Source organism: Macaca nemestrina, chromosome 11, assembly GCF_043159975.1.
Source record: "Macaca nemestrina isolate mMacNem1 chromosome 11, mMacNem.hap1, whole genome shotgun sequence".
In the NCBI taxonomy this organism is placed as follows: domain Eukaryota; kingdom Metazoa; phylum Chordata; class Mammalia; order Primates; family Cercopithecidae; genus Macaca; species Macaca nemestrina.
In genome coordinates, this window is record NC_092135.1 from 59,059,590 (window position 1) to 59,085,233 (window position 25,644).

General features: G+C 38.3%; 1 long non-coding RNA gene across 3 annotated transcripts in view; it reads right to left on the reverse strand.

Moving 5' to 3' along the window:
• The window catches only part of LOC105483350 (uncharacterized), an 82,510-nt gene extending 56,880 nt beyond the window's left edge, over window positions 1–25,630 (reverse strand). For all 3 annotated transcript variants that reach the window (XR_011609812.1, XR_988212.3, XR_011609811.1), the window contains exon 1: window positions 25,390–25,630. This is a non-coding gene — a long non-coding RNA (uncharacterized lncRNA). The remainder of the gene's footprint in view (window positions 1–25,389) is intronic.
• Between the last annotated feature and the right edge of the window lie 14 nt (window positions 25,631–25,644).

Genomic DNA, 25,644 nt, shown 5'->3' on the forward strand with positions numbered 1-25,644 from the left:
AACCTATGAAATAAATTCCTTCACTAGCCATCCTGCAGAATCGTTTTGTGGTTAACATTCATTCATTCATTTACCCTATTTCTTGAGAACCGAGCAAGATACTAGAGTTTTAAGATTAGGTTTCTGTATTGAAAGAGCTCACAATAAACTAGAGTGGGAAGTTTGCCGGATATCCAAAATTACAACTTACGGCGATGGTAGGAACGCGATTTTAAAGATAAAATACATTGATCATCTTCTTTTTAAATTTTATTCAGTTCAGATGTAAACACACCCATTTCCTGTTTTTATTTTTCAAGTTTTAATTTTAATTAATTCTAAAGTAATTTTTAACTAATCTTAGGGAAGATGCACATGGTCCCCTAAATTGACTGAATATCCCTGCATGTCCCCTAAAATCAGTGCATTTTTCCTAATCCTTATAACTTTCAAAGTGATTGTCAAGTGTGGTTTGGCCATGAAATTCCTCCTTAGATGTCATTTGTTGAGTTAATTTTCTAGAGCATGATATGTCAAGACTTGATGAGGCTTGCACTGGATGTTTTTTTCCTCTACATTTGTTCTTCACTCTCCCCACTCTGCTGTTTGCCCAGAGAGGCTGGCCTCTAAAGACTTCCTTGCCTTCTGGCTTCTGGTTGGGTTTTGCTAATTGCAGGAGGTAAGGGAGCAAGAAAAGAAGGAAATTAGCACAGGGGTGTCCAATCTTTTGGCTTCCCTGGGCCACATTGGAAGAAGAATTGTGTTGGGCCACATATAAAATACACTAAAACTAATGATAGCTGATGAGCTAAAAAAAAAAAAAAAAAAAAAAAAAAAAAAATCGCAAAAGTTTTAAGAAAGTTTACGAGTTTCTGTCGGGCCACATTCAAAGCTGCCATGGTCTGTGTGTGGCCCTCCTGGCTGCAGATTGGACAAGCTTGAATTAGCGTATTCATTTTTCTGGCTCCCTCCCTGCCAGGTCTCAGCTTGAGAATGTCTGGATTCCACTAAGGCCATAGTTTCTGTCAGATGGCCCATAACCTGTGGCTGTGGATCTCCTCTCAGGTCCTGGTAACAACTACTTCCTTTGCCCGTTTAAGTCTAAGGGTAGTAATGGCTTCCTACAATTGAAGGAATCTAATTCCTTCCTAACACTTTCCCTTGTTGAGTTCCTCTAAACTTTCCCACATCTCTTAATGAAGTCTTCATTAAACCGTCTTTTAAATATGTATCTATTTCCTACTGGGATTCTGAGGGATAGAAGACTCCCAGTCAGAGTCCCAGCAAGATTTTAGAAAAGGGGGATACTAAGCAAGAAAGACCACCTTGGAGAGGCTAGGCTTATGTTGCATAACAAACAACTGAAAAATCTTAGCGGTTTAACAAACAAAAGATTATCAACTGGGCAAGGTGGCTTGCCCCTTTAGTTCCAGCTTCTCAGGAGACTGAGGCAGGAGGATTGCTAAGGCCAGAAGTTCAAGGATGCAGTGAGGTATGATCACACCACTGCACTATAGCCTGAATGAAAGAGCAAAACTCCACCTTTAAAAAAATACATATGGGCCAGGCGCGGTGGCTCAAGCCTGTAATCCCAGCACTTTGGGAGGCCGAGACGGGCGGATCACGAGGTCAGGAGATCGAGACCATCCTGGCTAATATGGTGAAACCCCGTCTCTACTAAAAATAGAAAAAACTAGCCGGGCGAGGTGGTGGGCGCCTGTAGTCCCAGCTACTCGGGAGGCTGAGGCAGGAGAATGGCGTAAACCCGGGAGGCGGAGCTTGCAGTGAGCTGAGATCCGGCCACTGCACTCCAGCCTGGGCGACAAAGCCAGACTCCGTCTCAAAAAAAAAAAAAAAAAAAAAAAAAATACATATGATATACAAAATATGTGTTAATTGACTGTTTATGTTATAGGTAAGGCTTCCGGTCAAGAATACACTATTAATAGCTAAATTTGGGGAGAATCAAAAGCTATACACAGATTTTAGACTGCACAGGGCTCACTACTGCTAATCCTTTCCACTCCCATTGTGCAAGGGCCAACTGTGTATCTCTAATAGTAGTTACAGATGAAAGGAGTGGAGAGAAGTAGGGGGAAGCAAAGAAAAGAAGATGGCTGAGAATTTTTTTGAAATTGATGAAATACTTGAATTCCTCAAACTGAAGAAGGGCACGAAAATCTGAAAAATTAAATTAAAATGAATCTATTGCTAGATATACATATATCAAAATGACACTCCAAATACTAAATTCAAGGACAAAAATCTCAAAAGTAAAAACAAACAAAAAATCACAAAATCAACAACAACTAAAAAAATGGAGTACCTACAACAAAATAGCAAAATTAATGACTGAAAACAACAGAACAATATTTTTAATATTCTGAGGGAAAATAACCAATAACCTAGAATGTAGTAGCTAGTTAAATTATCATACAAGAGTGAAAGAAAATATATTTTCAAAGTCAACAGAAGTTTACTATTCACAGATTTTCACTGAAAGAACTAATAAATGATGTATTTCAATAAGAAGGCAATAAAGTCCATATGTAAGAAACAATGGTAAGCAAAGAAATCAGTAATCATGTGGGTAAGTCTAACATTGACTGAAAAAATAAATACAATGGCTGGGCACGGTGGCTCACGCCTGCAATCCCAGCACTTTTGGAGGCTGAGGTGGGCAGATCATGAGTTCAGGAGATTAAGACCATCCTGGCTAACAAGGTGAAACTCTGTCTCTACTAAAAATAGAAAAATTAGCTGGGCATGGTGGCATGTGCCTGTAGTCACAGCCACAGAGAAGGCTGAGGTAGGAGAATCACTGGAACCCAAAAGGCGTAGGTTGCAGTGAGCTGAGATCACGCCACTGCACTCCAGCCTGGAGACACCGAGACCCATCCCAAAAAACAAACAAACAAAAAATAAATATAATGATTAATCATGAGAGTTTCAAAAGCAAGATGAAACTGAGCAACAATAACATGGAAGATAGAAGAGAAGTTTATTGGAGTTCAAGCATCTTAAAGTTCCTGCTTAGGCAGAAATGAGAGCGATACTGATTAAATTTAGACATTGATACGTTAAATATGCACATTAAAAATTCAAGGGCAGGCCAGGCTGAGGTGGGAGGATTGCCTGAACCCAGGTGTTTGAGACTATCCTGGGCAACATAGCATGACCTCAGTCTTTACCAAAAAATAACAAAAACAAACAAACAAACAAAATTAGCCAGGCATGGTAGAGCACACCTGCAGTCTCAGCTACTCCGGAGGCTGAAGTGGAAGGATCGCTTGAGCCCGGGAGACCAAGGCTGCAGTGAACTATGATTGCACCACTGCACTCCAGCTTGGGTGAGAGAGTGAGACCTTGTATCAAGAAAAAAATAAAAGGGAGGAGGTTCCAAGATGGCCAAATAGGAAGAGCTCCAGTTTACAGCTCCTAGCGTGAGTGATGCAAAAGACGGGTGATTTCCGCATTTCCAACTGAGGCATCAGGTTCATCTCACTGGGGCTTGTCGGAGAGTGAGTGCAGCCCACAGAGCAGGGCGGGGCATCGCCTCACCTGGGAAGCACAAATGGTTGGGGAATTCCCTTTCCTAGCCAAAGGAAGCCATGACAGACAGTACCTGGAAAATCAGGACACTCCCACCCTAATACTGTGCTTTTCTAACAGTCTTAGCAAATGACACACAAGGAGATCATATCCCGCACATGGCTTTGAGGGTTCTATGCCCAAGGAGCCTCACTCACTGCTAGCACAGCAGTCTGAGATCAAACTGCAAGGCAGCAGTGAGGCTGGGCGAGGGGCATCTGCCATTGCTGAGGCTTGAGTAGGTAAACAAAGCGGCCAGGAAGCTCAAACTGGGTGGAGCCCACCACAGTTCAAGGAGGTCTGCCTGTCTCTGTAGACTCCACCTCTGGGGACAGGGCATAGCTAAACAAAAGGCAGCAGAAACTTCTGCAGACTTAAATGTCCCTGTCTGACAGCTTTGAAGAGAGTAGTGGTTCTCCCAGCACGGAGTTTGAGATCTGAGAACAGACAGACTGCCTCCTCAAGGGCGTCCCTGACCCACTAGTAGCCTAACTGGGAGACACCTCCCAGTAGGGGCTGATCGACACCTAATACAGCTGGGTGCCCCTCTGAGACGAAGCTTCCAGAGGAATGATCAGGCAGCGACATTTGCCGTTCTGCAGTATTTGCTGTTCTGCAGCCTCTGCTGGTGATACCCAGGCAAACAGGGTCTGGAATGGACCTCCAGCAAATGCCAAAAGACTTGCAGCTGAGGGTCCTGACTGTTAGAAGGAAAACTAACAAACAGAGAGGACATCCACACCAAAACCCCATCTGTACATCACCATTATCAAAGACCAAAGGTAGATAAAACCACAAAGAAAGGGAGAAACCAGAGCAGAAAAGCTGAAAATTCTAAAAATCAGAGCACCTCTTCTCCTCCAAAGGAACACAGTTCCTTGCCAGCAACGGAACAAAGCTGGATGGAGAATGACTTTGACGAGTTGAGAGAAGAAGGCTTCAGACAATTGGTAACAACAAACTTCTCCGAGCTAAAGGAGGATGTTCGAACCCATCGCAAATAAGCTAAAAGCCTTGAAAAAAGGTTAGATGAATGGCTAACTAGAATAAACAGCATAGAGAAGACCTTAAATGACCTGATGGAGCTGAAAACCATGGCATGAGAACTACATGATGCATGCACAAGCTTCAGTAGCCAATTTGATCAAGTGAAAGAAAGGGTATCAGTGATTGAAGATCAAATGAATGAAATGAAGTGAGAAGAGAAATTTAGAGAAAAACAGTAAAAAGAAACTAACAAAGCCTCCAAGAAATATGGAACCATGTGAAAAGACCAAATCTACGTCTGATTGGTGTACCTGAAACTGACAGGGAGAATGGAACCAAGTTGGAAAACACTCTGCAGGATATTATCCAGGAGAACTTCCCCAATCTAGCAAGGCAGGCCTACATTCAAATGCAGGAAATACAGAGAATGCCACGAAGATACTCCTCGAGAAGAGGAACTCCAAGACACATAATTGTCAGATTCACCAAAGCTGAAACAAAGGAAAAAATATTAAGGGCAGCCAGAGAGAAAGGTTGGGTCACCCACAAAGGGAAGCCCATCAGACTAATAGCAAGTCTCTCGGCAGAAACTCTACAAGCCAGAAGAGAGTGGGGGCCAATATTCAACATTCTTAAAGAAAAGAATTTTCAACCCAGAATTTCATATCTAGCCAAACTAAGTTTCATCAGTGAAGGAGAAATAAAATCCTTTACAGACAAGCAAATGCTGAGAGATTTTGTCACCACCAGGCCTGCCTTACAAGAGCTCCTGAAGGAAGAACTAAACATGGAAAGGAACAATAGGTACCAGCCACTGCAAAAACATGCCAAATTGTAAAGACCATTGATGCTAGGAAGAAACTGCATCAATTAACGAGCAAAATAAGCAGCTAACATCATAATGACAGGATCAAATTCACACATAACAATATTAACCTTAAATGTAAATAGGCTAAATGCTCCAATTAAAAGACACAGACTGGCTAATTGGATAAAGAGTCAAGACCCATTGGTGTGCTGTATTCAGAAGACCCATCTCATGTGCAGAGACACACATAGGCTCAAAATAAAGGTATGGAGGAAGATCTACGAAGCAAATGGAAAACAAAAAAAAGCAGGGGTTGCAATCCTAGTCTCTGATAAAACAGACTTTAAGCCAACAAAGTTCAAAAGAGACAAGGCCATTACATAATAGTAAAGGGATGAATTCAACAAGAAGAGCTAACTATCCTAAATATATATGCACCCAATACAGGAGAACCCAGATTCATAAAGCAAGTCCTTAGAGACCTACAAAGAGACTTAGACTCCCATACAATAATAGGAGATTTTAACGCCCCACTGTCAACATGAGACAGATCAACGAGACAGAAAGTTAACAAGGATATCCAGGAATTGAACTCAGCTCTGCACCAAGTGGACCTAATAAACATCTACAGAACTCTCCACCCTAGATCAACAGAATATATATTATTCTCAGTACTACACCACACTTATTCCAAGATTGACCACATAGTTGGAAGGAAAGCACTCCTCAGCAAATGTAAAAGAACGGAAATTATAACAAACTGTCTCTCAGACCATAGTGCAATCAAACTAGAACCCAGGATTAAGAAACTCACTCAAAACTGCTCAACTGCATGGAAACTGAACAACCTGTTCCTGAATGACTACTGGGTACATAACAAAATGAAGGCAGAAATAAAGATATTCTTTGAAACCAATAAGAACAAAGACATAACATACCAGAATCTCTGGGACACATTTAAAGCAGCATGTAGAAGGAAATTTACAGCACTAAATGCTCATAAGAGAAAGCAGGAAAGATCTAAAATTGACACCCTAATATCACAATTAAAAAAACTAGAGAAGCGAGAGCAAAGACATTCAAAAGCTAGCAGAAGGCAAGAAATAGCTAAGATCAGAGCAGAACTGAAGGAGATAGAGACACAAAAAACCTTCAAAAAATCAGTGAATCCAGGAGTTGGGATTTTGAAAAGATCAACAAAATTAATAGACTGCTAGCAAGACTAATAAAGAAGAAAAGAGAGAAGAATCAAATAGATGCAATAAAAAATGATAAAGGGGATATCACCACCAATCCCACAGAAATACAAACTACCATCAGAGAATACTATAAACACCTCTATGCAAATAAACTAGAAAATCTAGAAGAAACACATAAATTCCTCAACGCATACATCCTCCCAAGACTAATCCAGGAAGAAGTTGAATCTCTGAATAGACCAATAACAGGCTCTGAAATTGAGGCAATAATTAATAGACTAACAACCAAAAAAAGTCCAGGAACAGATGGATTCACAGCCAAATTCTACCAGAGGTACAAGGAGGAGCTGGTACCATTCCTTCTGAAACTATTCCAATTAGCAGAAAAAGAGGGAATCCTCCCTAACTCATTTTATGAGGCCAACATCATCCTGATACCAAAGTCTGGCAGAGACACAACAAAAAAGAGAGAATTTTAGTCCAGGGATATCCTGATGAACATCGATGCAAAAATCCTCAATAAAATACTAGCAAACCAAATCTAGCAACACATCAAAAAACTTATCTATCATGAACAAGTGGGCTTCATCCCTGGGATGCAAGGTTGGTTCAACGTATGCAAATCAATAAACATAATCTAGCATATAATCCGAACCAATGACAAAAACCACATAATTATCTCAATAGATGCAGAAAAGGCCTTTGACAAAATTCAACAGCCCTTCATGCTAAAAACTCTCAATACATTAGGAATTGATAGGACGTATCTCACAATTATAAGAGCTATTTATGACAAACCCACAGCCAATATCATACTGAATGCACAAAAACTGGAAGCATTCCCTTTGAAAACTGGCACAAGAGAGGGATGCCCTCTCTCACCACTCCTATTCAACATAGTGTTGGAAATTCTGGCCAGGGCAATCAGGCAGGAGAAAGAAATAAAGGGTATTCAATTAGGAAAAGAGGAAGTCAAATTGTCCGTGTTTGCAGATGACATGATTGTATATCTAGAAAACCCCATGGTCTCAGCCCAAAATCTCCTTAAGCTGATACACAACTTCGGCAAAGTCTCAGGATACAAAATCAATGTGCAAAAGTCACTAGCATTCTTATACACCAATAACAGACAAACAGAGAGCCAAATCATGAGTGAACTCCCATTCACAATTGCTTCAAAGAGAATAAAATACTTAGGAATCCAACTTACACGGGATGTGAAGGACCTCTTCAAGGAGAACTACAAACCACTGCTCAACGAAATAAAAGAGGATACAAACAAATGGAAGAACATTCCATGCTCATGGATAGGAAGAATCAATATCATGAAAATGGCCATTCTGCCCAAGGTAATTTATAGATTCAATGCCATCCCCATCAAGCTACCAAAGACTTTCTTCACAGACTTGCAAATAACTACTTTAAAGTTCATATGGAACCAAAAAAGAGCCCACATTTCCAAGTCAATCCTAAGCCAAAAGAACAAAGCTGGAGGCATCATGCTACCTGACTTCAAACTATACTACAAGGCTACAATAACCAAAACAGAATGGTACTGGTAGCAAAACAGAGATATAGACCAATGGAACAGAACAGAGCCCTCAGAAATAATGCCACACATCTACAAACATCTGATCTTTGACAAACCTGACAAAAACAAGAAATGGGGAAAGAATTCCCTATTTAATAAACTGGCTAGCCACAAGTAGAAAGCTGAAACTGGATCCCTTCCTTACACCTTATGCAAAAATTAATTCAAGATGGATTGAAGACTTAAATCTTAGACCTAAAACCCATAAAAACCCTAGAAGAAAACCGAGGCAATACCATTCAGGACATAGGCATGGGCAAGGGCTTCATGACTACAACACCAAAAGCAATGGCAACAAAAGCCAAAATTGACAAATGGGATCTAATCAAACTAAAGAGCTTCTGCACAGCAAAAGAAACTACCATCAGAGTGAACAGACAACCTATAGAACGGGAGAAAAATTTTACAATCTAACCATCTGACAAAGGGCTAATATCCAGAATCTATAAAGAACTTAAACAAATTTACAAGAAAAAAACAAACAACCCCATCAAAAAGTGGGCAAAGGATATGAACAGACACTTCTCAAAAGAAGACATCTATGCAGCCAAAAGACACATGAAAAAATGCTCATCATCACTCACCATCAGAGAAACACAAATCAAAACCACAATGAGATACCAACTCACACCAGTTAGAATGGCGATCATTAAAAAGTCAGGAAACAACAGATGCTGGAGAGTATGTGGAGAAATAGGAACACTTTTACACTGTTGGTGGGACCATAAAGTAGTTCAACCATTGTGGAAGACAGTGTGGCAATTCCTCAAGGATCTAGAACTAGAAATACCATTTGACCCAGCCATGCCATTACTGGGTATATACCCAAAGGATTATAAATCATCCTGCTATAAAGACACATGCACACATATGTTTATTGTGGCAGTATTCCCAATAGCAAAGACTTGAAACCAACCCAAATGTCCATCAATGATAGACTGGATTAAGAAAATGTAGCACATATACACCATGGAATACTATGCAGCCATAAAAAAGGATGAGTTCATGTCCTTTGTAGGGACACAAATGAAGCTGGAAACCATCATTCTCAGTAAACTATCACAAGGACAGAAAACCAAACACCACATATTCTCACTCATAGGTGGGAACTGAACAATGAGATCAGTTGGACATAGAAGCCTGTTGTGGGGTGAGGGTAGTGGGGAGGGATGGCATGAGGAGATATACCTAATATAAATGATGAGTTAACGGGTACACCACACCAATATGGCACATGTATACATATGTAACAAACCTGCACGTTGTGCACATGCACCCTAGAACTTAAAGTATAATTTAAAAAAGGAATAAAATAAAATAAAATAAAGTATTTAAGGATAGCAACTTTTAAAAGATAAAATGTATCACTTACAAACTACATAATTTGATTTATAGATTATATGCAACAATAATAAGACATAATACTTATTAAGTATCTTACAAATATTAAGTCATTTGATCCTCACAACAACCCTACTAAATAAGTATTATAACTGTCCCCATTCTGGCCCCACAATTCAAGCTCTTAGCACTCTGATAATAATTTATATATAGTAGTCCTCGCTTATTGGCAATTTTGTGACTAACCATGGTCTGTAAATATTAAAAATGTACAGAAATTTACAGAAACAATTTACAGAAACAATTCTTAAGTTGGAAATCATGCACCATTCTGAGTGGTGTGATGAAATATCACACTGTCCCGCTCAGTCCTACCCAGACAGGAATCACCTCTGTGTCCAGCATCCCCATCTGTAGACTGCTATCTGTTCATTAGTCACTCAGTAGCCATACTGGCTATAGATGGACTGTTGTGGTATCACAGTGCTTATGTTCAAATAACTTTATTTTATTTAATAATGACCCCAAAATGCAAGAGTAGTGATGCTGGCAATTTGGCTATGCCAAGCAGAAGCCATCAAATGCTCCTTTTAAGTGAAAAGATGAAAGTTCTCAATAAGGAAAGAAAGAAAATCATATGCTGAGGTTGCGGAGATCTACAATAAGAACAAATCTTCTATCTGTGATATTGTGAAGAAGAAAAATGAAATTTGTGCATTATTTATATATATATACACACACACACATATATGTGTGTATATATATGGCTTGTACATATATATGTGTGTGTATATATATGGCTTGGTATTATCTGAGGTTTCAGATATCCACTGGAACATATCCCCCTTGGCTAAGGTGGGGGACCACTGTATGTCTTATTTGATTGCAAATGTAATAGATGACAATTTTTTTACACAGTTGACAATAAAGAATGGTAAATGTGACATGCAAAGTTAAACAAAAAACTAACCATTTGTGTACATAATGGAAAGTCTTCACATTAAAAAAAACAAAACAGGACTACAAGATATTTGTCCTTCTTGGTCATTGGTGAATGGCGGAATGGGGAGAGAACAGAATGGGGAGAGATAATACATTCCTAAAACTTAAGTACCAGAAATTAGAAAGAGATTCCATAATATGGACTTTTTTTTTTTTTTTTTCAGACGGAGTCTTACTCCGTTGCCCAGGCTGGAGTGCAGTGGTGCAATCTAGGCTTATTCCAACCTCTGCCTCCCAGGCTCAAGCAATTTTTCTGCCTCAGCTTCCCAAGTAGCTGGGATTACAAGTGCGCACCACCACGCCCAGCTAATTTTTGTATTTTTGGTAGAGATGGGGTTTCACCATATTGGCCAGGCTGGTCTCAAATGCCTGACCTCGTGATCAGCCTGACTTGGCCTCCCAAAGTGCTGGGATTACAGGCAGGAGCCACCATGGCTGGCTGATATGAACAATTTATTATGTGAGAAAGGTGACATTTCAAATCAACAGGATAAAGACAAATTGCTTAATAAATGGAGGAACAACTAAGTAGAAACCTCGAAAAATGTCAAGTTGGAGCCCTTACACTAAAATAAATTCCAGATCGATGAAGGGTTTAAATATGAAAGTCTTTGAAGAAGGAAGAGATGTTTTAAAAGTTTTACACTATAAAATGTTTTTCTGAATATACACAACCCAGAAGCAAAAGCAAAGCCATTAAATGTTATTTGAAACTTTTATACAGCAAAAAATAGCATAAACAAATCTGGAGAGGGCTCCAGGTTTTCCCACCCACCACCTTAGCAGAACAGCTCTGCATTTATCTGTTTTATATATTGGTACCCTATGTAAGATTCCATTTGACAAAATGTTCCATTGCTAGAATAAGAGTGAGAATAAGAATAAGAAGTTAAACAGCACTCTCTCTGCACACTGGGGACCAAAGCAGTAAATGACTTAAAGTCACAAAGGTAGCAGCATAAGGTTTCCAGACTTTTTGTGCTTTTTTTTTTTTTCTTTTTACTAAACTTTTGGGAAGATTAAATAAAACATTGGACTAGCCATTGAAATAAATCCTTTTTTACACTAACCAAATCAACAGCATATTGGGTTTTTGTTTTGTTTTGTTTTTTTGAGATGGAGTCTCACTCTGCCTCCAGGCTGGAGTGCAGTGGCACGATCTTGGCTCACTGCAACCTCTGCCTCTCAGATTCAAGCAATTCTCTTGCCTCAGCCTTCTAAGTAGCTGGAACTACAGGCACGTGCCACCATGCCTGACTAATTTTTGTATTTTTAGTAGAGATGGGGTTTCACCATGTTGGCCAGGATGGTCTCCATCTCTTGACCTTGTGATTCACCCATTTTGGCCTCCCAAAGTCCTGAGATTACAGGTGTGAACCACCACACCCTGCTGGGGTTTTTGGTTTGTATAGTTCTTAGTAGTTTTGATTGGTTTTAAATCTTTCTCATGTGTCCCATTATTATTTAATTACTTATTATAGCACTACAGAGTCCATACACATGCAGGTTAGAAAAAAACAGAATATATTTTAAAATGTGTATATAATATACGTGATTTTTAAGAGTTATTTTTAAATTCCTCCAAGCATTTAAAATTCATTAGAAACATTTTACATACTAGTGAAATATGGCATAATGAATTGATGTCATCCAAATTTCCAAAGCATTTTATTATAAAGTGTCACCTTTGAAGCAATTCCATAGCACAGATACATACCATTGTTAGTATTATAACTCAAGCAAGCCTTTTTGCATTCTAGTCTCATTAAAGTTGCTTTATGAAAAAATATATAAATGTATATATAAGATTTGATGTTGTATTATTATAATGTTTTTCAGTCAGAATAATTAATAGCTCGATTGCTCTTGTTAAGCATTAATGGCCCAATTATGTTTTGTTTGTTTGTTTGTGTTTTGAGATGGACTCTCACTCTATCACCTAGGCTGGAGTGCAGTGGTGCAGTGGTGCCATCTCAGCTTACTGCAACCTTTGTCTCCCCATTTCAAGCTATTCTCCTGCCTCAGCCTCCCAAGTAGCTGGGATTACAGGCATATGCCACCACGACTGGCTAATTTTTGTATTTTTAGTAGAAATGGGGTTTCACCATATTGGCCGGACTAGTCTTGAACTCCTGATCTCAAGTGATCCACCCACCTTGGCCTCCCAAAATGCTGGAATAACAGGTGTGAGCCACCATGCCTAGCCCAATTATGTTTTGAAGCACAAAATAAAAATTTATCTCTCATTTTAAAAAAGACTTCCCTTAATTATTAATCAAGTTTTTTGTAGTCTCAGAATTACCACTTTTGTTCCTTTTCATTCAACAGCTGAGATTTTAAAAGCTACCATTTATCTGTTAAAAAATTCTTGTCATTTTGTGAATAAATATCAAATTGTCTCTGTGAATGAGTTCATTTTCACCCAATTGTTAGGAAATGACTGTTCCACAACAACATCTTAAAGCGTTAAGATTATTGCTTAATGTATTAAATTCACAATAATTACATAAAGAAATCACACAATGCTCAGAAAACCAATACAAAGATTAGAAAAGGTTTAAAGTAAACTAGTCTACAAATTAAATAAGCTCATTATAAAAATAGTCATACTCAAAAAATAGGACTCTTTATAGACTCAATTAATATTATCCAACAAAGATGATCTTGCTGAAACCACCTTATTAGGGGCTAAGAAGCTTTTGCAGTTTAACTGAGCAATATTCTCTGATACCTAACAAATTTCTGTTTAATCTTCATGTTTGTAAGTGGATCAAGTTTATTTTATAAAAAGTTTAGAAACTTTATGTAAGTCCTAACCAACGAGTCACAAATATTTTGCTCTTAAAATGTGCTTAAAACTATACTTAAACCAGGTGCGGTGGCTCACGCCTGTAATCCCAGCACTTTGGGAGGCTGAGGTGGGTGGATGACCTGAGGTCAAGAGTTTGAGGCCAGCCTGGGTAACATGGTGAAACCCCGTTTCTACTAAAAATACAAAAAATTAGCCGGGCGTGGTGGCATGCACCTGTAACCCCAGCTACGCGGGAGACTGAGGCAGGAGAATCGCTTGAACTCGGCAGGCAGAGGTTGCAGTGAGCCTAGATCGCACCACTGCACTCCAGCTTGGGCAACAAGAATGAAACTCCATCTCAAATAATAATAATAATAATAATTATTATTATTATTATTATAATACACTTAAAGATTTTTTTGAGATGGAGTCTTGCTCTGTCGCCCAGGCTGGAGTACAGTGGTGCGATCTTGGTTCACTGCAACCTCTGCTTCTCAGGTTCGAGCAATTCTCCTGCCTCAGCCTCCTGAGTAGCTGGGATTACAAGCATGTACCACCATGCTCAGCTAATTTTTGTATTTTTTTTTTTTCAGTAGAGATGAGGCTTCACCATGTTGGCCAGGCCGGTCTCGACTCCTGACCTCAAATGATTCACCCGTCTCAACCCTCCCAAAGTGCTGGGATTACAGGCGTGAGCCACCACGCCCAGCCTCATTTAAAGTATTTTTAAGAGTAAAAATCCAGTCTGAGGATTTTATTTATGTATTTTTTGTTTTTTGGCTTTAAAGTATTTTATTTATTTTTAGTTTTGTAAATTATTTGTTTTTCTAACTTTTATTTTAGGTTCAAGGGGTACATGTGTAGATTTGTTACATGGGTAAATTGGGTGTTGAGAGGATTTGGTGTACCAATAATTCTGTCACCCAGATTATCAGCATAATACCTAATAGGCAGTTTTTCAATCCTCACCCTCCCATCTTCAACACTCAAATTGGCCCCAGTATGAGGATTTTATGGAATTAAGAAAATTTTTTTTTACTCCAATTCTTAAGAAGGGTGCAAAATTTTATGCAAACAGTAACTGAGCATGTTGAAACAAAACCAAATACAATACCATACTTATCTGAATCCTACAATAAAAACCAGTTGGTTAAGAGTCCTTCGGTAGTGATTTGATGTAGTTGTCTTAAGCAATAAGGCACATAAACAGTGTCTCCAAGTGATCACTCATGTTAGTTCAAAAAAATGTCTCCATGATATGTATGTGCCACATTTTCTTTATCCAGTCTTATCATTGATTGGCATTTGGATTTGTTCCAAGTCTTTGCTATTGTGAATAGTGCTGCAATAAACATATGTGTGCATGTGTCTTTATAGTAGAATGATTTATAATCCTTTGGGTATATACCCAGTAATGGGATTGCTGGGTCAAATGGTATTTCTAGTTCCAGATCCTTGAGGAATCGCCACACTGTCTTCCACAATGGTTGAACTAATTTACACTCCCACCAACAGTGTAAAAGTGTTCCTATTTCTCCATATCTTCTCCAGCATCTGTTGTTTCCTGACTTTTTAATGATCGCCATTCTAACTGGCATGAGATGGTATGTCATTGTGTTTTTGATTTGCATTTCTCTAATGACCAGTGATGATGTATACCTATGTAACAAATCTGCATGTTCAGCACATGTATCCCAGAACTGAAAGTAAAATTTAAAAAAAAATAATTTTTTTTAAAAAAAGGTCTCATGGTGGTGCGTGTCTGTAATCCCAGCTACTTGGGAGGCTGAGGCAGGAGGGTCACTTGAGACCAAGAGTTTAAAGCCAGAAGAGTAATATAGCGAGGCCACCATCTCAAAGTTTAAAAAAAAGAAAAGTCATAGTTCAGAGATACTGGGCTGTAAGGTCTCCTCCCTCTTCTACTTTCTTTGGCTGCCCTGCATCCTAGTAATTTTAGGGGAGGTACTTTAGCTTCTTTCATCTATACAACTTCTTGAGTAATAAATGGAAGATAGGACATTATTATTAAAAAATTGGTTACCTCCCCATTCATCTGTTTTCAAGGCTCTTAAGAACAAATTTTTTTTTTTTTTTTTTTTTTTTTTTTTTTTTGAGACAGGCCTCACTCAGTCGCTCAGGCTGGAGTGCAATGGCATAATTATGGCTTACTGAAGCCTCAATCTTCCCGGCTCAAGCGATCCTCCTACTTCAGCCTCCCAAGTAGCTGGGACTACAGGCATGCACCACCACTCCTGGCTAATTATTGCATTTTTTTGTAGAGACAGGGTTTCACCATGTTGCCCAGGCTGGTCTCAACTCCTGAGCTCAAGTGATAGGCCCACCTGGGCCTCTCAAAGTGCTGGGATTAGAAGCATGTGCCACTGTGCCCAGCCCTGAAATACTTTATCCTTAGAGTTGATAAAGCCTTATTTATAATTAGTAAAGCTCTTCATAATTATCATTCTGTGTCTTCTATGGAATAGAGGACATTCAGCATTTTTCTTGAAATAATTTAGCATTCATTTGAATTCATCCCTTAGTCTTATTTTCTAGGTTAAAAACCCCAAATTATTCTCATCTTTATTCATGTGTTCTATTATTAAAATAATTATTATTGTGGCTTTTTCTTTGTGATAAAGTGTGGTGATAAAAGTTAGATATAAGATTCTAAAAGAAGCCAGGTGTGGTGGTTTGCGCCTGTAGTCTGGGCAATTTGGGATGCTGAAGTGGGAGGACCACTTAAGCCTGGGAGATCAAGGCTCCAGTGAGTCGTGATCACCCATTGCACTCCAGCCTGGACAACAGAGTGAAACCCTCTTTCAAAAATTTAAAAAAGAAAAATAAAAGAAATCATATCACAGGTCTGATATGTTATTTTTGTATTTTTCTATTATACATCAAAATAAGTATATTCCCATTAATACAGAAAATATTCATGAACTATCTGAAATTATCTTGCATTCTGCCTGTGGTATTCATGACAGGCAATAAGAAATTCACTTTATTTTGGTTTTGTGTCTCAATCACTTTAGACAATGAGTAGATACATCTGAAGTAATGGACAGATCAGACTCATATGGGCATGTTTATTACACTTCACAGTTCCACACTCCATCACCCAAATATGAGTTTCCCGGATTGGTGGAAAGTTTGTTTGGAAAATTTCCTTAGTTATTTGCCAATATAATGAACAGACCTGTGACTTCTCAAGACTCACTCTGAGTGTAGCATCCCTGAAATAGCATTCCAATCTCACTGGCCTGCAAAGCCCATATGTCTGTCTGGCTCAGAAAGGAGGTGATCATATGCAATCTTAAGTGTCAAACACAATCTTTCTTTTTTTTTTGAGACAAGGTCTTACTTTGTCACCCAGGCTGGAGTACAGCGACACAATGATGGCTCACTGCAGCTTCAAACTCCCTGGGCTCACGTGATCCTCCTGCCTTAGCCCCCCAAGTAGCTGGGACTACAGGCACGTGCCACCACACCCAGCTAATTTTTGTTTTGTTTTTGTAGAGACAGGGTTTCACCATGTTGCCTGGGCTAGCTTAGAACTCCTGGGCTCAAGTGATCTCCCAGCCTTGGTCTCCTGTGCTGGGATTACAGGCATGAGCCACCATGTATGGCAACACAATCTTAAGTGTCACTGAAATATTTCATTTGTGTTCACTTTAGAAAAAAAAAAAATAACACAGAAGGAAATGACATTGGTTGCATATAAATTGCTTCCCTCCCCCAATCCCACATACTGGTTACTATGAATTTTGAGTTCTGCTACTAATTACATTACCTTTCCCATGCGACATATCCTCATTTTACTAAGCATGAATGAAGAGTTTGAAAGTATGCAAAAAAAGATAGCTAATTCTAGAGGAAAAAATGTGCCCAAGTCATGAATTGGCATTTCAGAAAAGAAAAAATATAAATGGTCAACAAATATGAAGCACATTCAATCTTATTAGTAATTAGAAACATGTAAATTAAAACAAATAATATATCACTCTACTTTCATTAGATTGTCAAAAATAAACAAGTCTAACAACACTGTTAGTGATGGCACAAAGTCATGAGATTCTTAACATCACATTGTAATACAATTTGGTACTATCTAGTAAAACTGACATGTATGTCTTAGAATCTAGCAGTTTTACTTCTAGATATATATTCTTGAGAATCGCTTGATGTGATACACCAGGGGACACACAGAATATTCACAGCAGCATTGTTCATAATAGCAAAAAACTGGAAACAATCCAAATGTCCATCGACTGAAGAATGGATAAATAGTGACAGCCATATAACAGTGAAAAGTCTGGAGAAGACAGATGCACAGACAATAGAAATCTGCAAGTCTTCAGTTTGTAGATGGTAATTCAGATTTTAAGCCTGAAAGAAATAATCCATGGAGTCCTATAGCGTGAGAAAAGAAATGGGTGAAGAGTGACAGAGGAAGAGGGGCTGAGATACCCTTCTCAAAAAAGTAGAGGAAATAAAGGCACATAAAAATCTTTGTTTTAATAATAATCTAATACCAGTTTCCTTTTTCTATTGTAGATTGAATGCCATTTTCTGTGTCTTCCTTAATGTTTTTTTCATTAAACATCTTTTTGTAAAGAGGAAAATTGTTTTGTAATATAGTCACCCTCTTTTTTTTTTTTTTTTAATTCTTAATAATATAGTGGACCAGGTGCGGTGGCTCACGCCTATAATCCTAGCACTTTTGGCGGCTGAGGCGAGTGGATCACTTGAGGACAGGAGCTCAAGACCAGCCTGGTCAATATGGTGAAACCCAATCTTTACTAAAAATACAAAACTTAGCCAGGTGTGGTGGTGTGCGCCTGTAATCCCAGCTACTTGGGAGGCTGAGGCACTAGAGTCACTCGAACCCAGGAGGCAGAGGTTGCAGTGAGCTGAGACGGTGCCACTGCACTCTAACCTGGGCAACAGAGCGAGACTCTGTCTCAGAAACAAAACAAAACAAAAAGAATATACTGGTTTCTTAACTTTAAGGCAAATCAATTTGTAATCATTTGATTTATTCTATATATTTTATTCACTTTACTAGAATATAGTAAATTAAATTCTAGAGCCTTCTTGAAAACAGAGGTTATGCTTCTCGCCCAATAGTAACTTGAATATATACTCTGGATTCTGATTTATCCACTGTATGGTGTTCTTTCTTTGTAGATGCTAAGGTAATTCTTCATTGAATTGTTGGATCAAACAGTTAAAGAAAACTAAGGAAATTACTTGAAGAGATTATATTTTATTGACACCAAGGATAGACTACATCACCAAAAAAAAAAAAAAAATTATGGCAATATCAGTAGTGCCTTTTAAATTAAATGACAAATTGGAAGTGTTTAACAACATATGGTCGCTTTTCTTTGACATATATGATTAAGAATATATCTTTTTATCAAAATGTAAAATACCATCTGGCAGAAGTAACAATTATTCTATTGGCCTTATACATTAACTTAATTCACTGTACTTTAACATGTAAATATTTTCCTATTTTTTCTTTTTCTTTTGCTGGATCTATATTTATTTATAATACTCACAAACTATGTAACTAAAAAAACATAATTAAATATGACAAAGTTGATTTTAAATTTTGAACAGAAAACAATGCATTTCTTAAAAATTCAATTCCTTAAACATTTCTTAAAAATTCAAATGGCAACAGCCCTTTTTGATATTCATAATTGTAAATCTGGGTAATCTGAAAATTTACTTTTATGATTTCGTACTAGACATTTAGTCATACTTTGTATATGAAAGGAGCTGTCCTTAGAGTTCTTTATAAATAGGAAGAAATATTTACAGTAAGGTTGATGCATTTTAATGTTTGGAACATGTATGTAGTAATGCCACTAGTCAGTCCTTCATTTAATAAACCTGCCAGATTCAGTGGATACCAAATGAGCAGGAAGGCTTCTCTTTGACACACCACCACTTACATTACATATTTAATAATGTGAACTCTTGTCATTTTATGATTTTAGAAAACTAAATATTTTAGAAAATTAAATATTTCACTATTCTGTGCACTGCGGTGGTTTCCAAAGCCACCTTGCGTCTAACCCAAACAGTAATTGCTTTAAGGACTAGCATGTGGGCTGGGCGCTGTGGCTCACACCTGTAATCCCAGCACTTTGGGAGGCTGAAGTGGGAGGGTCACTTGAGCCCAGAGTTCGAGACCAGCCTGTGCAACATGGCAAAACCCTGTCTCTACAAGAAATATAAAAAAAAAATTAGCCGGCATGGTGGTGCACACCTCTAATTCCTGCTACTTGGTAGGCTGAGGCACGAGAATTGCTTGAACTGGGGAGGCAGAGGTTGTAGTGACCCAAAATTGTGCTACTGCACTCTAGCCTAGGTGACGGAGTGAGACTGTCTCAAGAAAAAAAAAAAAAGGCATTAGCGTGTAATATTTGTGTCAGTTATGTAGCTATATAAATTGCATAAATTTGCTTGTTTTTTTGTTTGTTTTTAAGGAATTCATTATTTCAAGAGGAGTTATATCTGGATTTAAAATGTTCCTGATCTTTTAAAGTATTCTTAGCAAGCAAAGTATCTGGACAAGTACCTTCAATATCCAACATTAATTGTAAATTATCTACTATGACCAGGCCATGCTCCTTGCTGTTAAGAATTTTAAAGTTTAGATGGTAAGGCAGACAAGTAAATCAAGGATTACAGAGTAGGGCTATAGGGTAGATTATATGGGAGGGTATTGACTGATCAACACCCCCCCACAAAATGTGGAAAAGAGTGTGGGGATAGGAGATGGGAGAAAAGACATTCAGAGTGGAGAAACAATAGGTCTGAAGATTCTAAGGCATATGATAGCATGATTTAATAGCAAATACTTTGGTGTGGCTAAAAGAATGGGGGAAAATAACAACTTTGAGGTTTTTTCTTTTAAATCAACTTTATGGAGGCATAAATAATCAACCATAAATGCATCCATTTTTAGTGTACAATTTGGTGTTTTGACAAGCTTTCACCACGATAAAAATATAGAACATTTTTAAGAAACCAAAAAGTTCCCTCATGCCCCTGTGCAGTTACTCCTCCCACCTAACTCTACTATTAACCACAAAGACAACAAGTGATCTGCTTTCTGTCACTGTCTATTTGATTTGATTTGTTTAGAGTCTCTTTAAGGGGTATTGTACGGTATGCACTCTTTCTCATCTTACTTTTCCTCAGCATGATGTTTCTGAAATTCATTCTTGTTCTTGCATATATCAGTAGTTTCCTTTTTATTGTTAATATTGCATTGTAAAGACATACCAGACATTATTTATTCACCAGTTGGCAAACATTTAGATTGTGTCCAGTTTAGGGCTTTTATCAGTAAAGTTGCTATGAACTGTTGCAGTCAAGAGTCTTGGTGTGGGCACATGTCTGCATTTATTTTTGGTAAATATAAAGTGGGATTACTAAGTCAAATGATAATGGCATTTTTATTTTGTAAATGCCAGAACAATTTCTAAAGTGGTTGTGCTATTTTAGTTACTATTTATATGGTATTTTTTTTTTCATCCTTTTACTTTCAACATGTGTCACTGAATGTAAAGTGTGACTCTGTGGACAGATATAGTTAGATTTTTTTTTAGCATATTCTGCCAATCTCTGCCTTTTAATTGGAGTTTTTATTCCATTTATATTTAATATACTGACTTATGTGAATCCTGAAAGAGCTAATCTTTCAAGATGGATCCCGAGTGGCTAAGTGGTCCTAAATTAAAAATGGAGCCAAGCAGCCATTTGCTGACTAGAGGTCACACATGTACTCTCTGTTCTGAGAGAACCTACAAGCTTATGAGACTTCGGGTCATTCATAGCTATCTGTTCCTGTTTACTACTGCCTCAATCAACAACTGCTAGAAAGTCTCATTTCACCACCTGGACCTAACTGATACACTGTGACCTGCATCAACCAGTCAGAACTAAACAAGCTTTTATTCTTCATTTGCCTAGCAGACCAGAGGGGGAACCTGGGTGGGAACTTTCTCTAAAGAAGATAATCCCTTTTGTTTTCTTGAACCACACCTTTGTTTGGTACAAAAGACTGCAAACTGCTCACTGGAATAAAGTGTCTTTTTTTTTTTTTTTTTTTTTTTTTTTTGAGACAGGGTCTCACTGTGTCACCAAGGCTAGAGTGTAGTGGCATGATCAGGGCTCACTTCACACTTGATTTCCTGGGCTCAAGCGATCCTCCTACCTCAGCTGCCCGAGTAGTTGGGACTACAGGCATGTGCCACCACACCTGGCTAATTTTCTGTATTTTTTAGTAGAGATGGGGTTTTACAATGTCACCCAGGCTCGTCTCGAACTCCTGGACTCAAGCAATCCTCCAGCCTTGGCCTCTCAAAGTGCTGTGATTACAGGTGTGAACCACTGTGCCCAGTCTTTCTTTTTTAAGGAAAATCCTTTGAAGTGGATTGTTGACATCGATAAGGTGGAATTTACATTTGTCATTTTGCGATGTTTTCTTTATGTCCTGTGTCTTTTTTATTCCTCTATTTCTTAATTGCTGCTGCCTTTTGTTGTGTTAAATATATATTTTCAAGTATGCCATTTTAATTTCCTTGTCCTTTATTCATATATTTTAAAAGTATTTTCTTAGAAGTTGCTCTGGGGATTATACTTAACAAGTTATAACAATCTAGTTTGGATTAATAACAACTTTAATAGTACACAAAAACTTGCTACTATATGGCTTCATTCCTCCATTATTCTTTCCCTCCTTCCTCTCCCTTCTGTTATTGTCATATTAATATCTTACAATAAGCCCATATAGACTTATAATTATTGCTTCATGCAATTGTCTTTTAAACCAAATGGAAAAATGAGTCACAAATAAAAAAAATATACTTTTATATTTATTTATGTAGTTAAGTTTTACAGGCGTTCTTTATTCCTTCATGTGGATTTGAATTACTGTCTAGTGTCAATTTAATTCTGAAGGACTCCCTTTAGTATTTCTTGGAAGGAAAATGTCCTAGTGACAAATTCTATCTTTATATATACATACATTTTGGGAAAGTATTAATACCTCCTTCATTTTTGAAGGATAGTTTTGCTGCAGGTGAAATTCTTACTTGATCTTTTTCTTTCAGCACGTTGAGTATGTCATCCCACTGCCTTTTGGCTTTCATGGCGTCAATTGTAAATCTTATGGAGGATTACGTGATGAGTGGCTTCTCTCTTGACACTTTCAAGAGTCTCTCTTTGCCCTTGACTTTTAATCAGTTAATTACAATGTGTCGAGGTGTAGATTTATGTTACTTGGCATTTGTTAAGCTTCTTTGATGTGTAGATAAATATTTCTCATTGAATTTAGGGAGTTTTGGACATTCTTTTATTTAAGTATTATGCCTGCCCTTTTCTTTTTCTCCTCTCCTTCTGAAACTCCCATTATGCACATGTTGGTATGCTTGATTGTGTCCCACAGGACTTTGAGGCCTGTTCATGTTTCTTCTTTCTCTTCTCAATCTGTTGCCCAGACTAGATCTTCTCAACTGACCTAAATTGAAGTTTGTTGATTTTTTTTTCTCCCTGCTAAAATCTGGGGTTGAGCCCCTCTAGTGAACTCTTCACTTTATTATAACTTGTTACTTTTATTTTTTAAAAAATTAAAAATTGTCTCTGTCATGGCATATTATACTTTTTAACTCCAGAATTATTTCGATTTTAAAAAATGATTTGTCTTTATCATCTATTTGATGAAACATCTCATACTTTCCTCTAGTTCTTTAGACATGGTTTCTTTTAGCTTTGTAACATATTGAAAATATCTGATTTAAAGCCTTTTTATCTAGTAAGTCCAGCATGTAGGCTTCCTCAGGGTGAGTTTCTATTGATTAATTTTTATCCTGTGTATGGGCCATACATTCTTGTTTCTTTGCATGTATCTTAACTATTTTGAAAACTGAACATTTTAAATAATATAATGTGCGACACTGGAAATCAGATTCTACCCGCTCTCCAAGCTTCACTGTCGTTTCTGTTTGTTGTAGTATTTGTTGGTTTAGTGACTTCTCTGAACTCATTCTTTTTTTTTTAGAGATAGGGTCTGAGTTGGTGACTCAAGGGATCCTCTGGCTTTAGTTTCCTGAGTAGCTGGGACTACACATGTGTGCCACTGCACCTAGCTTATGAACGAATTCTTTAAAGTCTGTATTATTGTGTGTGACCACACAGGTTTCTGCTCAGTTAGCTTAGCGGTCAGTTAATGATTAGTGAGACAGGTTTCCTTAAACACCTTCAACCAAAAAGTCTCCCAGTCTTTCCTGAGGGCTTTCGTACTTACGTTGGGACTTCAGCAATCAGTCAAGCACTTTCTATTAGGTTGGTGCAAAATTAATTTCATTGAAATGACAAAACCACAATTTTTTGCACCTACCAACCAAATAATTCTGCCTTTGCCTTCACTTCTTGCTTCTGTAGTGCCTCGAGTCACCCAGAAGTTAGAGCTCAGGGCCCTCTCAGGCCTATCTTGAGTGTTCACATAACCCTAGGCATGTGCACACCCTAAGCACCTTCTACAGTCTCAGGAATATGTTAGCATTTTTCAAAGCCCTATGAACATCTTATTCCCCAGTTAAATACTTCAGTATGGGTGGAGCAAAAGGTGCTCCAAACAAAGTTTAAGGGTTTTTTTGTTTGTTTTTTTGTTTTTTGTTTTACCTTTATGATGTATGTTATGGGGAGCCACTAGTGGAATCTTACGCAAAGAAGGAGCATGACTATATATAGCACAAACATTTTTACCAATGAGGTGAACAGATTAAAAGGAAGCAGACTGAAGGCGGAAAGATCAAAGAGCACTCTAAAAACATAGCTTGGGGAACATGGTGAAATCCTGTCTCTACTAAAAATAAATAAATAAATAAAAACATAAATAAAAAATTAGCTGGGCATGGTGGCAAGCACCTGTAGCCCTAGCTACTTGGGAGGCTTAAGTGGGAGGGTTGCTTGAGCCCAGGGACGGGGAGGTTGCAGTGAGCCCAGATGGCGCCACTGCACTCCAGCCTGGGTGACAAAGCAAGACCCTAACTCAAAAATGCATTAATAAATACATACAAAATAAAATAAAATAAAATAAATAAATAAAATAAAATAAAATAAAGTGAGGAAGGTCTGAGTTAAGGCCAAAGTGGGGAGTATTCAGAAGGGGAAGTAGTGGATTGGAAAAGCTGTTATGGAAATTACACATTTCATGGTTTCTACAATGGTTAACTGGGAGGCCAGTGGGGAGAGATGAAAAAGAGGCAAGTGTTTATACTCTTAAGTTTCTGACTAGGAAAATTATTTGGAGGATGGGGTTATTCACCCCCTCCCCCCCAAAAAAAGGAATAGAGAGGCACAGGTTTGGGGGGGGGAAGCATAAAGATGTGGATCCAAATATTACCTATGAGTAAAATAATCTTTGTGTTTTTAGAGGTATGAATATCTTAAAGCAAAAGTCTAATGCAATTGTGCTACTCAAATCAGTTTGGATCCACGCGCTGTAATCTTTCCCCACTCTCTGTCCAGTAGATTCGTCGCCATTCTCGATTTAGGAATGCTTTCAAGATGCTTGTTATTTGGAACATATTTGAGAAAGTGAGAGGAACGTGGTAAAGAAGCTGCCTTAAACACAGATTGTACCTAGACCTAGAGTGTAATATCAACTTGTCAAGTATATCCTGAGCAACTTTGCTTTTTGAAAACCTAGCACAAAGTAGATCATGAGTAAAACGTGATTGTTGATAATTACATGGAGAAATGTGAATAAATGACTCTTTAAACCCTGTAAACTAAACTCGGAGTAAAATAGGTGGTTTGAACATTTGGGAAACATTAGTTTTTCCTGAAATCCAATCCTTGCAAAGCAATTATGACAAGAGGTGGATAAAGCGGTCTTATGGAAAAGGGCGTCTTACCGGTCCCCTCTAATCACATCATCCCCCGTCTTTTAAAAATATTTTATTCTCAGATAACCAGTTAAATCTAGTTCAAATGAACCTTTTCGTTTTTGAGGAGGACCATAATAGCAGTGAACACCAAAACGAAAGGGGATCTGGGCTTCGCCAATACTAACAGTTCCATTTCCTAGCCAGTCGCCTCCCGGGCTGGATGTGCCCCCGTCCTAGATCTCAGCGGCGGCCGGAGAGCGCAGAGGTAGGGAGAGAAAAAGGAGGCGTCGGCAGGGCGCGAGCGGCCAGGGGGCTAAGTTCCGCCTCACGGTACTGGCGAGGACTGGAGACGCCGGGCCGCCCGCGCCGTCTGTCCCAAGCTCTCCTCCTGGACACCCGCCTGTCTCCCCGTCGTCTCCAATTGGCCGTCGGGGAACGGA